Source organism: Hyalella azteca, unplaced genomic scaffold (genome assembly GCF_000764305.2).
Source record: "Hyalella azteca isolate HAZT.00-mixed unplaced genomic scaffold, Hazt_2.0.2 contig14770, whole genome shotgun sequence".
NCBI lineage: Eukaryota > Metazoa > Arthropoda > Malacostraca > Amphipoda > Hyalellidae > Hyalella > Hyalella azteca.
Genome location: NW_025944645.1, coordinates 35,285 through 48,804, shown reverse-complemented (window position 1 = coordinate 48,804; position 13,520 = coordinate 35,285). Strand labels below are relative to the sequence as shown.

At 38.0% G+C, this 13,520-nt stretch overlaps 1 long non-coding RNA gene across 1 annotated transcript; it reads left to right on the top strand.

Annotated features, from left to right (window-relative positions):
• The first annotated feature begins 11,563 nt into the window (after nucleotides 1-11,563).
• LOC125179055 lies at nucleotides 11,564-13,145 on the top strand. Its single transcript, XR_007157133.1, has 3 exons — nucleotides 11,564-11,681; nucleotides 12,501-12,690; nucleotides 13,038-13,145. It is a non-coding gene; the product is annotated as an uncharacterized LOC125179055 (long non-coding RNA).
• The last annotated feature ends 375 nt before the right edge of the window (nucleotides 13,146-13,520 follow it).

The following is a 13,520-nucleotide window of genomic DNA, read 5'->3' as shown; positions in this document are numbered from 1 at the left end:
GTTTTTAGCCCTTCCAAGTTGCTTTTAAAGCGGTGGCTTTGGTGAGACCTAAAACGTTTATGCGCTGTCGCTCCACCGATAATCTAATTTAGGTGACCATCGGGACAGCAATAGCCCCGCTCGCGCGCCGCTCCAAACTACTTATTTCCAATCCCATCAAAAATTGGTCATCTAATGACCAAGTCAAGCGAAAATAGGCAAAAAGAATGTATATTTAAAGCGGCATTCGCCGTTTTTTTAGAAACTTATAAAAAATACTCCGTCCGTAATTCACTGTGATTTTTTTGCCGGGCCAAAATCACTTAGCGTAGCACAGGCTCACGTAATGCCTCGTTTCGTAAGCTATTGTGAAAATTTTCACGAGCATGAATTGATTCCAATGAGTCCTTAGAGATTGCTTCCCGTAAATAAATTCTCATCTGCCTGGGCTATCGCCTCACTTAGCAGCTCCTGATGCTCGCGTAGTGCAGGCAATAGGGGCGCTGGTTTGATCCACAGCTGTCGCCTGATCGCAGTCAAGTGCGATCGCTCACCGAAGAAAGCATGTAATGTCCTATCCGGATTTTTTTTTATATTTTTCTGTCTTTGGTGGTTCTAATGTTCAATTCGCCACTTTTGATCAACTGCGTCATGTATGCGAATTTCTTGACAATAATTGCCGTGATTAAGAGCATTGTTTGGACAGTTATCTATTAAATATGATTTTTGGAACTCGATATTGAAATTCTTGTGAATTGTGACTATTTAAAAAAAATCATCAAACAACATTCCAAATGCAGGAGAAGATGGCGTGTGGTCTTAAATAATTTTGTATCAATAGACAACACGAATTAGTTCGATCGAAGAAGTTCCTTTGTTTGAATACAGTTTAATGGAAAATCTTATTCATTCAAATATTCATTCTTTCTTTGGAGGCGACAGTTTTCGGCACGTTGTCTCATTATCTTTTCAGACAGGAAATAGTGAGCAATTATATCCACTGATGAGTTCTCTCAACGAAGATGAAGATGATAAATTATAATTATGAATGAAATAAGTCTAAAGCAAAGTTATTCATGTGGAATCAAGTGCTGTAGACTCAAGTATAAAATTTACCGTATATTTCACTTTTTACTCCATGCAAATTAGCAATCACTTTTCAAGTTCATCAGATGATCGTTTGAATCTACGTAATATAGCTTCCTAGCTCCATTATTTATTTGATTCCATCAAGGAATTCTGCTTAGCGACTCAATTTAATTTTGTAATCGACTTAATGTTTTTCCATCTTTTCGCCCGTCTTTTGAAAAGAGCCAAGATGCGGTCTGTGGCCCAAGCACTGGCGTTCATCGCTGAGATACCCATGAGATTATCTCGATGTCTTAACTTCTCTGTAGAGTTTAATTGCTTACCGCTGTTTGATCTTAAAGACCGGCACAAAGTTTAACTCTCCCCCCACGAAAAGCTCTCACAACTTATGGGCGAGAGGTTTTTGACGGCAGCCCAGCTCATGTAGGCTGGAAATTCGCAGGTTTAATGAAGTTAATCGGGCTTCAGGGCTTCTTCCTTGTGAGGGCGACCTTATTTAAAGAGATGAGCTGCCAGACGTGGGCCTCTTACTGCTGTAAGTTAGCGGGATTATGTACTTGAAAGCTGGAAAATATATACCTAACGCAGTAGAGAATATCTATGATTTTACCGCTGTTTGATCTTAAAGACCGGCACAAAGTTTAACTCTCCCCCCACGAAAAGCTCTCACAACTTATGGGCGAGAGGTTTTTGACGGCAGCCCAGCTCATGTAGGCTGGAAATTCGCAGGTTTAATGAAGTTAATCGGGCTTCAGGGCTTCTTCCTTGTGAGGGCGACCTTATTTAGAGAGATGAGCCGCCAGACGTGGGCCTCTTACTGCTGTAAGTTAGCGGGATTATGTACTTGAAAGCTGGAAAATATATACCTAACGCAGTAGAGAATATCTATGATTTGTGCTTGCTAACATATAAGTTGACTATTTATTAAAATCAAATCCGGTTCGTTATTATTTACGTATTTGGAATCAGATTACTTGGATTGAGGAATGGATGATACGAAATGAAATAGAGAGGTTTATGTTCCCGAGTCTAATTTAATTTAATTAGGGTTTTGCTTCAAAAACTCGTGGATTGAAGTAATGTTTTTATTTTAATGAATTTTTTCCATTTAAACTACCACTATATATGATATAATATATTTTGTAATAAATAACATCCATAATTATGGGAACTGCCGCTATATGTTCCTATACTTTCTTGATTCGTTGGGGACATTGTTTAATGGATAATATTTTAATTGTCTTATGCGGCTTCGTTTTTTAATATTTCGATAAATTTATACATCGACATTTCTCCATATCACTCCATTTTGCTCATTTTATGTGCATTTCTATATTATTATAATCATTTAAGGTCAACATACACGTGCAAATATGATCATAATAGTTTTATTGATGAAAAGATTCAGTTACCGAATAAATCATGTGCTTCAGAAGAAAGAAGCCTACATTTCCGACTCATTCGATCTGACTTGAATTCGCTCACGAAAAATTAAAATTAATTGTACAATGAAAGGGCCTAGCATCTGCGTTGTACACAATAAATATTACCCTTTACCGTATTGTGCACAAGAGATTGTACTCCCATGTTGTGCTCCTTCGATCGTACTCTTTTTTTATCTGTATAAGTTGACCAAATTAAATTTCTTCAGAGATCAAAGGGGTACAACAGTTTGTGATCGAGCATTTTTGATCCAAGTTAGTCGGTCAGCTGGAAACAAAATAAATTGCTGTCAAGATTCCTTTCAACATGGGCGCATTGATATAGTTTCCACTATATTCCTCGAAACATTTATTGTCAAGTTTCCATTAGCAACGTCTGTCGTAAACAATCGTGTTGTCCTCAAGTTACTGAGCGCTACTTTGTTTTGATCAAGTCAATTAATTATTTACATAGTAAAATTCAAGTCAGAATATGAAGAATATCATTAAATTTCATGCTAAGAGCATTGGTTACTTAGCACTGAAGCTTTGGATTTTCACTTTTATCTCATATGAAGATTGGATTCTTTCGAGGAGATTCTTTTACAATTTGATTAAATTCCGGGATTTATATCTTGAAATGCGTTCAATATTACAAGGGGCTGAAAAAAGTCCGTGGAAAAACAACAGTTTAAAAAAATTATGAAAGTCATGAGGTTTATTTTCATATATATGCTCTATCTTGGTTAATAGTAGATGCTGATACCAGCCATTAAGTCCATCGATCTGTGTAAAATTGAGAAGCATGCGATTTGAACCATGTTTTGGCTGCCCTTTTTACTGCTTCTATTGATGAAAACTGTTACCTTTCAATAACTTATTCTGGTTTGGAAATAAAAAGAAGTTGAATGGGGATAATTCGGTCCTATAAGTTTCTCTTCAAATGGTTTCTCATCGAAATTGGCATAGTACAGCCCCTGTCTTCCGAGCGCCATGTGCGTGTGCCTTGTGGTGGAAGAGTACCTACGCGCCGATGATGATTCCTTAAGGCCCGTTTACACTAGGGGCAACGACATGGGCGGTGAGGCGCTTGCTAGTTGCTGCAGCGCCTCACCGCTCACAACCGTTCACACTTATTTTTGTAAGCGGTAGCTGGAGACCACGCGGCACGCGCTTTGAAGATTAGATGCCAGTTAATTAGACGTCAGTGGAGATGGATATAACCGAATTGGAGCTAATTGACCATTGTTCTCGGGTGTGCTGCAGTTAAGATTTACACAATTACATTTTCAAAAAATTATCAGTTGCGAATGCATCAAATTTTCAAAATTATACTAGACTGCCAGTGGACTTGTTTGACAGTCTACTAAAGAAAATAATACCACTCATCCAGAAGCAGGATGATGGAATTGAGATGGAATTCACATGCAATGGAATTCATTTGCAATGAAATTCATTTTAAGATGGAATTGCGAACGCAACGTATGAATTTTCTTGCAAACCTCGTCAATGGTGACTTGTACACCAAAGTTTTTTTAACTTCAAATATTTTCACCAGAGCTTGTTCTTTAACATTTCGACTTTTATACTCCTTTGACTGAACTCTCTACAGGCATTCATGCTCTCTACAAAGATCAATTAGCCTCTACTAGAGAGTGAGTCGAAAGAAGTGTGGCGTTAGTTGCCATATTGAAACCCAGCGTATCGAGACAACCTCGCTAGATCACGGACAGCCGTCCACTGAGTGCGGCGCTTGTGTTGCATGAGGCAGGGCGACTGTGAATCGCTAGCTCGTCAATCGCTTCGTTGCCCACAAGAAGCGCACGTAGAGGGGCAGTGAGGCGCTTGACGCCCGTGTGTTGCCCCTAGTGTGAACAGGCCTTTTAAAGGCGTTTTTCAACGATTTTCTTGAGAAAATTTATCAAAATTCTTCATAATGAACAGCTGTAATAATTTTCTTGTTCTCGAGGAAATTAACTAACAAGATCTCCTGTGCCTCCCCGAATCGCTGCATCCCTCTTGATCGCTCAGATTTTTATTTGACGGGCCCTTGCACTTCCTCCCCTGAACAGCCCCTGCTTCGATCGAGTTTCGTCCTAATTATCGCCGTAACTAGCTTGTCAATCAGTCCTTCAGGTGCATCACTTGGGTAGCCGATGCAGGAACGATCGTTGATTGGGTTTACCTTATCACGGGTTGTTATTTGCTTCCGTTGGGGCATCAAATTCAGTTTGCAATTATTCGAAAAAGATATTTCAATAAACATACTCGAATTAAGGTGTGTTCCTGTGCAGCCTCAAAAAATTTAAACATTTTTATGTCTATAATGCCTGCGATTCGCGCGAATAAGTTTGACCGCTGTTTTCATTTTTACGAAATAATCTTATAATTGATAACGCTCCGTTTCCAGCAAAAGTTTACCCTTGGTCAAAATCTTATTAAGTTCAGAAATACATGACACTGGCAGTAGTATTTTTTCTTGATCTAGTTTGAACTATGGCCGGTTATAGTTTCACGGCTCCATCCTGCTAAAGCGCGACCAGCCCGGCTAAACCCGGCGCCGGTCTCGGCTCAAAATTTTAACTGGGTACGGTGCTTCTATTGGTGTAAATGATCATTACAGAACCGCGATCATGCTAGAATTTTTTATTCGTTCATTTAATTGTTTCACCTATTGGTTGGCTCTATTTGCTGGCTTCCGTGATTATGAAAAGTGAACTATAACTCATTGCAGTCAATATATTCAGTGTTTAGGGAAAATTGAATGAATAAATTGTAGACGAACATTTTTTTTTTGTTGAAGTAATTTTGAAAAGGATACGTAATACATTTTTTAATTGAAAATTTGTATCCTCAGCTGGTTTAATATAGGGATCATCAATGTAATTAAAGCTTATCATCCGCGTTGATGTTAGAATTATTAGAAAACATAATGGTAACATCATTCGATCTCTGCACTTCTTCGTATTGTTGTCATTATCGAGATATTATGTCCCAAAACATTCTCTTTACAGTCGCTTTCAAGCTAGACGTTGTAGAAGCATCTTAGAGTTGTTTCTATCTTACGTGTAATCAAAAACTCGTGTTAACATGATACGGTTCTTCAGAGTTACGAGAAAATCCTGCAGCAAGTCCAATCACCCTTGATGGAAAAGCTGGGTAGCTTAGTCGCATCACAACGAGCTATGCATGCGATCCCCTGCATTGTATCCTGCATTATTCTGCTGGAATTCTCGGTAGCGCGGAAAGTCTTCTTGTTATGCGAATTAGAAACTTCGTTGAGTGACTGCGTCTCTAGAATATTCCGTGTTCTAAAGTAGTGGCAAGACTTCATGACAGGCAAACGAATGAGGTGAACTGTGTAAGAACGAATGTTATACGAATACAATGTTACAAAATTAGTTACGAGACATGAAGGTGAAACGCATTAAAGTTGATACAATGTTGCTTTGATATTTTTAAATGAAATGTTCTTTGTTGAACAGAATACTATAATTTTGTAACCTGCATTCGTCCTTGGGGCTAAATTCTTTCTATTAGGATAGATTTTCTTTTACTTAAGAGATAAAAAATCTTACATAGAATTAGGGCAACAACTGCTTTTATGCAAGTATTGTATTACTGTATATTAATGAATCTCTGCTAGGAATAGTCGTTGAGATGAAACCGAGTATTTTTTATCATATTTCAATAACTTAATACAACACTCCAGAGAAGGAACTTGAACACAAATTCATTCCTTAATAATTATCATGATGTGTTGGGATTTTGATCACTCGGGAATATTGTTAACAATTAATGTTCTCGGTATTGCAATCGTGCAGCAAGTTAGTTTCTACAGTCAGAAATTTTATAATATTGAGATTTTCTTTCAAGACTTTTTATTTTGGAGCCAACACTGCTTGCTTGCTGCTTACCGCAAAAACTGCTTTGACGTTATTCGAACATATGTACATTTATGAATATACTTTTCGAATTATGCTAATCACACACATTTGAAATCGCAAAGCAATGCTAGCCCAGCGGTCTTCTGTTATAGAATTTTGTATTGAGTAAATAAATCGTGTATAAAATCCAGACAGACTTTCGAGAGTTGCTTTCCACGTGCAAAATATCCAGCTTGTTCCATTCCTGCTTTCAATCTATTATGAAATGCAAGTATTGTTGACCAGTTGTTGTTGTTATTGCAAGTGTGATATTCTATCGACTTTGCTTCCATTTGTAAATTGACAGGCACAAAAATGTGACTAACACCGCGGAAAAAGGAGCTAGTTATTCCCAATATCAGAACTCAGATGTCTGTTCAAACGTCTGTATTCTGGTTATTACATCGTCCCTGGCTTTCTAGGAATTAGTTAACGAAGGTAAATGTTATCTTCGTGTTACAGGCCACTAATCACCTTTATTCATGATGCAATTGCCTCCATTGAAACGAGTCCTTTTGACTGCGCTCAAGGTAATTCGCGCGTCTGTCTAGAAATTTAAATAGTGCGCATTTTATGTATAGAAGGATCAGAGTAAATAACTAGTGCTGCCTGTAAATTGTCTTTTAATGAAGAAGATATGGAGTGTTTAGTAATGTTGAATTTTTATGGCTCATCCTTGATGATCGAAAAAGGATATTAAAATGGAAATTAAATTGCTCGTTATAGGTTTCACATGAGAAGAGCACGAGGTAGCATAAATTTCATCCTCTGCTCTGCTAATATTTCGTGTTGAAAACGTTTGGCAGGCCTTGATATCTCTATTTGTCATCTTTTTATATGGGCATAATAGTCACACAAATCCGCTAGACTCGCTCGATGAGAAAGGTAAAAAAACATTTAATTTTAGATTGTAAAAGTTTCTTTATAATTACACTTGTTTTCTTTATAATTACATGTCGAAAGAGAATTAATCATCGAAGAGTATTAATCATGACCGGAATTTTATTCGAAGCAGTGTGTTTCCGGATGGAGCTCCTAAATTTATAAATAGTTTAGGTAGTGGGCTGACTTCGCAGAGATTTCCGTATTGTTTTTAACACGCCTAATTTTGAGCGACGTTCTCGCGATGTATCTTTCGCGGATGAAATTTACGAAGTGTGTTTATCTAAAATATTTCACTTCTCTAGCCGAAAAAATTTACATTCTTTACCTCTTTTCGCGCTAAGCTTGATTCTTCTGCAGAAAAATAACCTGCTGGCCGGGTAAATTTAACGTCTCTGAAATCTAAAATTCTTTGAAAGACGTTTTATGTCAGGACAAATTATGCCGTAATGGCTCACAAATCACACCGAAGTCGCCTCCGTATATCAGAGCATTATGCGTTTATTGCGCTGAAGCTCTCCAGTTCATGTTGTATTAGTGATGGAAACGGAGATCTCGCAGGGGTTAAATTGCCTGCTTGACAGAGGAGTCATAAAGCCCATCGTGATTTTATTTTTTTAATATTCGTATTATCTTCAATCTGTAGATTTTGAGCAAATAACAAGGATTTAGTAAACAAGATGGTTCTGCGGTTATTATCTTAGTTTGATAGAGAACGCAAATGAATTTGTGGTACGTAAATGCAAAACAGATGCATGGCAATTAACGAGCGTTTCCGTGAACAGTGAAGTAGACAACTTCTGTGATGTGTACACTAGCTGTACAGGTGCCAGTTATTTCAAGTGAATAAACTTCATCGACTTAAAAATAATTATGAATATTTGCTTGCCTTCAAAAAGTAGTTTCTTGAGTAGTCTCTCTACAGAGATTCCACACGTTTTTGATGTCAAGAAAATATTGAATGTAGGTTTTCATATTTTATTAAGTTAAGGCCCTGTAGCTCAAAATTGGGTAAACATGGGCTCCGATGTCTGTGAAACTAACCGAATGAAATCAAGTTTCATAGATCAACTTTTGGAACGCAAAACTCGAAAATTCTTTGATGTTAAACCTGGAAATTCTAGAGTTTATTCCGGCCCTTTGACCGCTGGACTCCTTTATTTATTTTAGTTCAGTCATGGCGCCTAGAATGATTTTTTCTTGATGTTTGCAACGAAATTCGACAAGCAACGCTGTAGCGGTTGAATTTTGAACTTACATGGTCTTTTAATGAGATTCATGAATGAAGCCTGCTCTTTGCACAGGGCTGCATGCGCTGAATCATAAAGTTTTCCAAAACGCTGTTGCATGCCGAATTCTATTTCCGAATTATAGTTTTGAGAAATGCCTTACTTCATTCATCGCCTGCAAATAATTTTATTGGAATTCTCATAAGCCTGAACTACACATGTTCTATAAACCCACCAATAACTTGTTGCTGCATCAGTTTAGGTGAAGGTTTCCAGCTATTTTCTTACATGGTTTTGGAAATTAACTGGCGGTTTGGATTTTCATGGCTGAAATTTCATACATGACAGGTAAAAACTTTATACTTGGCAGGTTAATCTTCAACAGTCATGAATTTTTTCGAGACGTCCACCTATAGGCCACAAGCCTAGAGTTGGTACAGATGAATCAACTATATAGTTTCCTTTGCTTCATTCATACTGCTCGAATTATTGTGCGTCTCCATCCGGCTTTGCATGTCCTTGCACCAACTCCGCGAAAGTTGTATGCCCAAAAAGCAGATCAGGCTTATAGCAATGCACTCATTCTCATTGAATCGCCAGTTCAAGTAATTTTATACGATCGTCATAATTTTTAATACTACAATTTTTCGTACCACTTATTCGTTGAAACATTTCTTCTCAATTTTTTTTATTCCTTGGGTGAAGACAGATCTGGCGTCCACGGTTCATTCTAAACTTGCTGCCCATGTCAATTCCTCCGAATCCGTGAAAGACTGAGTTTTTGCGGCTGACATTGAGGTTCAAAGCATAGAAACCTATCAAAGCACTTGTGGTGCTTACGTAATGTTTCTGTGTCTTGATGTTTGAATATCGCGATCATTTTGCTAGCCAAAAATTCCTATATAATCTTTATCGTATGAATCCAGAGCGCATGTTGTTAAATTGCCAGTCCCTGCAGCGTGGCTGGGCCGCCGAACGTGTCGCTCTCTACAGCAAACTGGGGCAGATTAGTACACGCTCGAGGCGCCATTAACAAGACGAAGCGCGGCATTCGATTACTGCAGGGGCGTTTTGTTACCCAAGTGTTATGCTCTGCTGCCGCCTCGCTCTCTGCAGAATTTATCATTATGTTATATTTTATAGCTTAATGTCACCGTCTCACAGGATGAAATAAGAGAGCTCAAACAATACACCACGGCAGGAGGCCATAAAATGCTGATATTTTTGGAAAATTGGAACCCAAATTAAATCCAGTATTCTTGTTTTTGAAAATTATTTTAACTATCCGATTTCTGTCTCTGTATTTTAAATATAGCTTTTATCTACATTATATTATTATTATAGATATTATATTATATTATAGCTCATATCTCTATTTGGTTCAATAATATAAAAGGTACCGATCTATTATGTGGAATTGAAAACATCTGGGATCATGTGGAATTTTTTTACTATGGTGTATTATGATATGCAATTTACGGTAGAAATGAAGAAATTATTTAAAAAATAAATTGTATTCCCCTAAGTCATCGCTTGAAAGAAACTCATTCCAAATTGTTTGTTATGTTAAATTGAAAATATAACGTTTTTGGTGATAGATTTTTTCATCTATTTGAAGCTACTTCACACCAAAAATGTTAACCTGTGATATTTTGCATAATTTGATAAACTTGGATCAGCTCATGCGGTTTTGTTGGAAATTCCTTCACCTAAATTAGAAAGTTTACCTATATATATATTCCATTCCTGCCTGTAAAAAAACTATAATTTCTCGTTTATATTGAATGGATGCAAGCTCCATCAGATTTGATATTTTAAGAGTTTATAATCCAATATCAACCGGCACAATTAACTAGTTTTCATTTCATTTATATACAGACATGGTCTGTGGTTTAAATACAAAATTATAAAAAATGATTTAGGCTTCACTGCGATATTTTTAGCATTTTTATTAATGAATTAGAAATTTGTGAGCACATTTATCTTGAAGTAGGCGAATATGAATTGTATTTAGCATTAGGCAGTTCAATTCAAGTTCTAACGCTTCATTTGCAACAAGTGGTTGCGGGAAACAAATCCTGTTCTTCATTTTTGTTCCTTATAGCAGATAATTTAGTTTATTATCAGAACGTACTTGAAAAATTACAATGATTTGGGAGGTATTTAATTGATAATTTCAGAATTGGGTCTATATCACTACAATCTTCGTCCCAGTGAAATAATTCTCAATATGGAAACCCGTCTTGGGGAGCGCAGCCGTGAGTAACAAAATTGACTCGTAAACAGGCCCTGGGCCCAACGCCAACCATCAGCATGCAATATCTACACATAGCCTCAGATCAATGAGCTGTCGGTAACTCCGGCTAACAGTAAATCCGCTTTGCACAACACAGCCACTGCTTCACAGCGCCGGAGCCCAACTGTTACTTTACCCTGCAGAATACTCTAAACAAGGCGCATTTTTGTACATTTAAGACCGCTTTTAAAAATAGCAGCCATTTGTGTTGCTTGTATAAACACATACGGGGTTCACGTCGAACGATTCAATGGGCATGCAGGGTGCAGTGAGGAATGTTCCAGGACAAAAAAAAAAAAAAATCCAACATGAGGTGTATGATATCATATGGTCGTATTTATTTCGTTATAAATGTTAAGGTTCTTTTTCTAAATACATATTTATTTATTTACTATACAATAAATAACTTGGAGCTCTTGCTCTAGGCCCTAAGGCAGGTTTACCATTGATTGCTGACGTCCGCTGTATAATATTAGATTCATTTTGACCAATCAAGCCTTGATAAATTTGCCTATATTAAAATAACAATCATACATCAAAACTTATTTTTATGTCAGAACAGGAAGTTGCCTAATAATTTATTATTACTTAAAATTATAGAGAATGATTAATACTTCTAAATAATTTATCAGGCTATTATAATTAATGAGACATTGTATTCGTAACCACGAGTGTCCCGGTTAAACACCTGATCGCGATATGCAGACAGAAAATTCCGAGTTGATTGATTTGTTGCAGACACCGTAGAACTGAAGGCGCCCGAGAGCGCAGGGCCGCAGCACAGCAGCGTGACGGTCGCCGCAGCTTCTGCCGCGACGCTGCCCTGCCATGCGCCGGCCAACCCACCGCCCTCCTTCATGTGAGCTGCAGTCCCGAAGTCTTGATTTAAATCGATTTCCTAAAAAAAGTTTTATAATTATGCAGAATTTATAAAAAATGCTCTGCATAATAATTTCAACACTAATTTGCCGGTAAACAACGCGCCATTTTTTTCAAATTTGTCAAACTGTTCTGAAATTACCAACCCTTATGTAAAACAGCTTTCAAATTCCTGTTTTTCTGTCTTCAAGTTGGTACAAGGACCAAACGCTGGTGGCTCACGCGAAGCCGCGTGAGCATTCGTACGTCGTCGGCGGGTTCCTCGTCATCCCTGCCGTGGGTGTTGACGATGCTGGGGACTATCGTTGCGTGGTGAACAACTCCGTCGGCGTCACCACCCTCACGACACACCTCGAGGTCACCACACCCCTGAAAGTTCAGGTCCGTCAATGCCATCATAGAGCTTTAATTTTCCTAGATTTATTTTCATTTTGATACGAATCCAAAATTGTTTTTTTTCGTGTGTATACGTATCTCAACACACGAGGAATACGCAGGAGCTGAAACCTTTATTTTATGATGTGTAGCAAATATATATTGAATGCAATTTTTTACGACTTTCGGCCAACCCACCGCCCTCCTTCATGTGAGCTGCCGTCCCGCAATTTTGATTTCAACCGATTTCCTAGGAAAAAGTTGTATAATTATGCATAATTTATGAAAAATGCTCTGTATAATAATTTCGACACTAATTTCCGGTATACAACGCTTGCCATTTTTTAAATTTATCAAACTGTTCTGAAATTACCAACCCTTATGTGTAAAATAGCTTACATATTCCTCTTTTTGTGTCCTCAAGTTGGTACAAGGACCAAACGCTGGTGGCTCACGTGAAGCCGCGTGAGCACTCGTACGTCGTCGGCGGGTTCCTCGTCATCCCTGGCGTGGGTGTTGACGATGCTGGGGACTATCGCTGCGTGGTGAACAACTCCGTCGGCGTCACCACCCTCACGACACACCTCGAGGTCACCACACCCCTGAAAGTTCAGGTTCGTCAGTGCCATCATGAGCATTGCTTTTCCTAGATTTATTCTCAATGTGATACGGATCCAAAGTTGTTTTTCTCGTGTTTATACGTATCTCAACACACGAGGAATACGCAGGAGCTGAAACCTTTATTTTATGATGGTAGCAAATATTTATTGAATGCAATTTTTTACGAAATGCTTAAATTTCAGTTCGTTTATGTATGATTCAGTCATAAATTGCCCCTCAGTGTCGTCGAAAAACTAAACTGACGTCGTCGTCAGTGTTAAACTTTTTGAAAACATAATTTTGCTGGCCGAGCCAAGCGTTATTGAGTTTATGGGTTCTAATTACACTAAAATGTGTGCAGATAACACCGGAAGTAACAGAGGTGACTGCTGGCGGAGTTCTGGAACTGCGCTGTACAGTCACTGGCTTCCCAGTATATGACGTACTGTGGTACAAAGACGCCAATCCAATACAGTTAGTGTTCAAGAATAATCACGGGTGTTATCGCTCCAGGCTTGTTACGGACGATTGAACTTTTATGGTGGTAGTTCAGTAAGTCGCACAAGTGTAAACTTGAATTATGTGCGCAAGGCAGGTTGTGTTCCATTTAATATTAACAATTGTTTATGTATTCTGGTGATCGTGTATTTTAGTATGTCAAGACATTGGTATTCTGTACGAAGTGGTTCATAATTTTATCTTATGTGTAGAACAATCTTACTGGAAGTAGCTACAGCTAAAAACGGAATATACATATTAATTAATTACATAAATACAATAATACGCTCCTGCTGTACCCCACGACTTTTCCCTGTGCACCCCATCTTGCTTCCCTCACGCACCC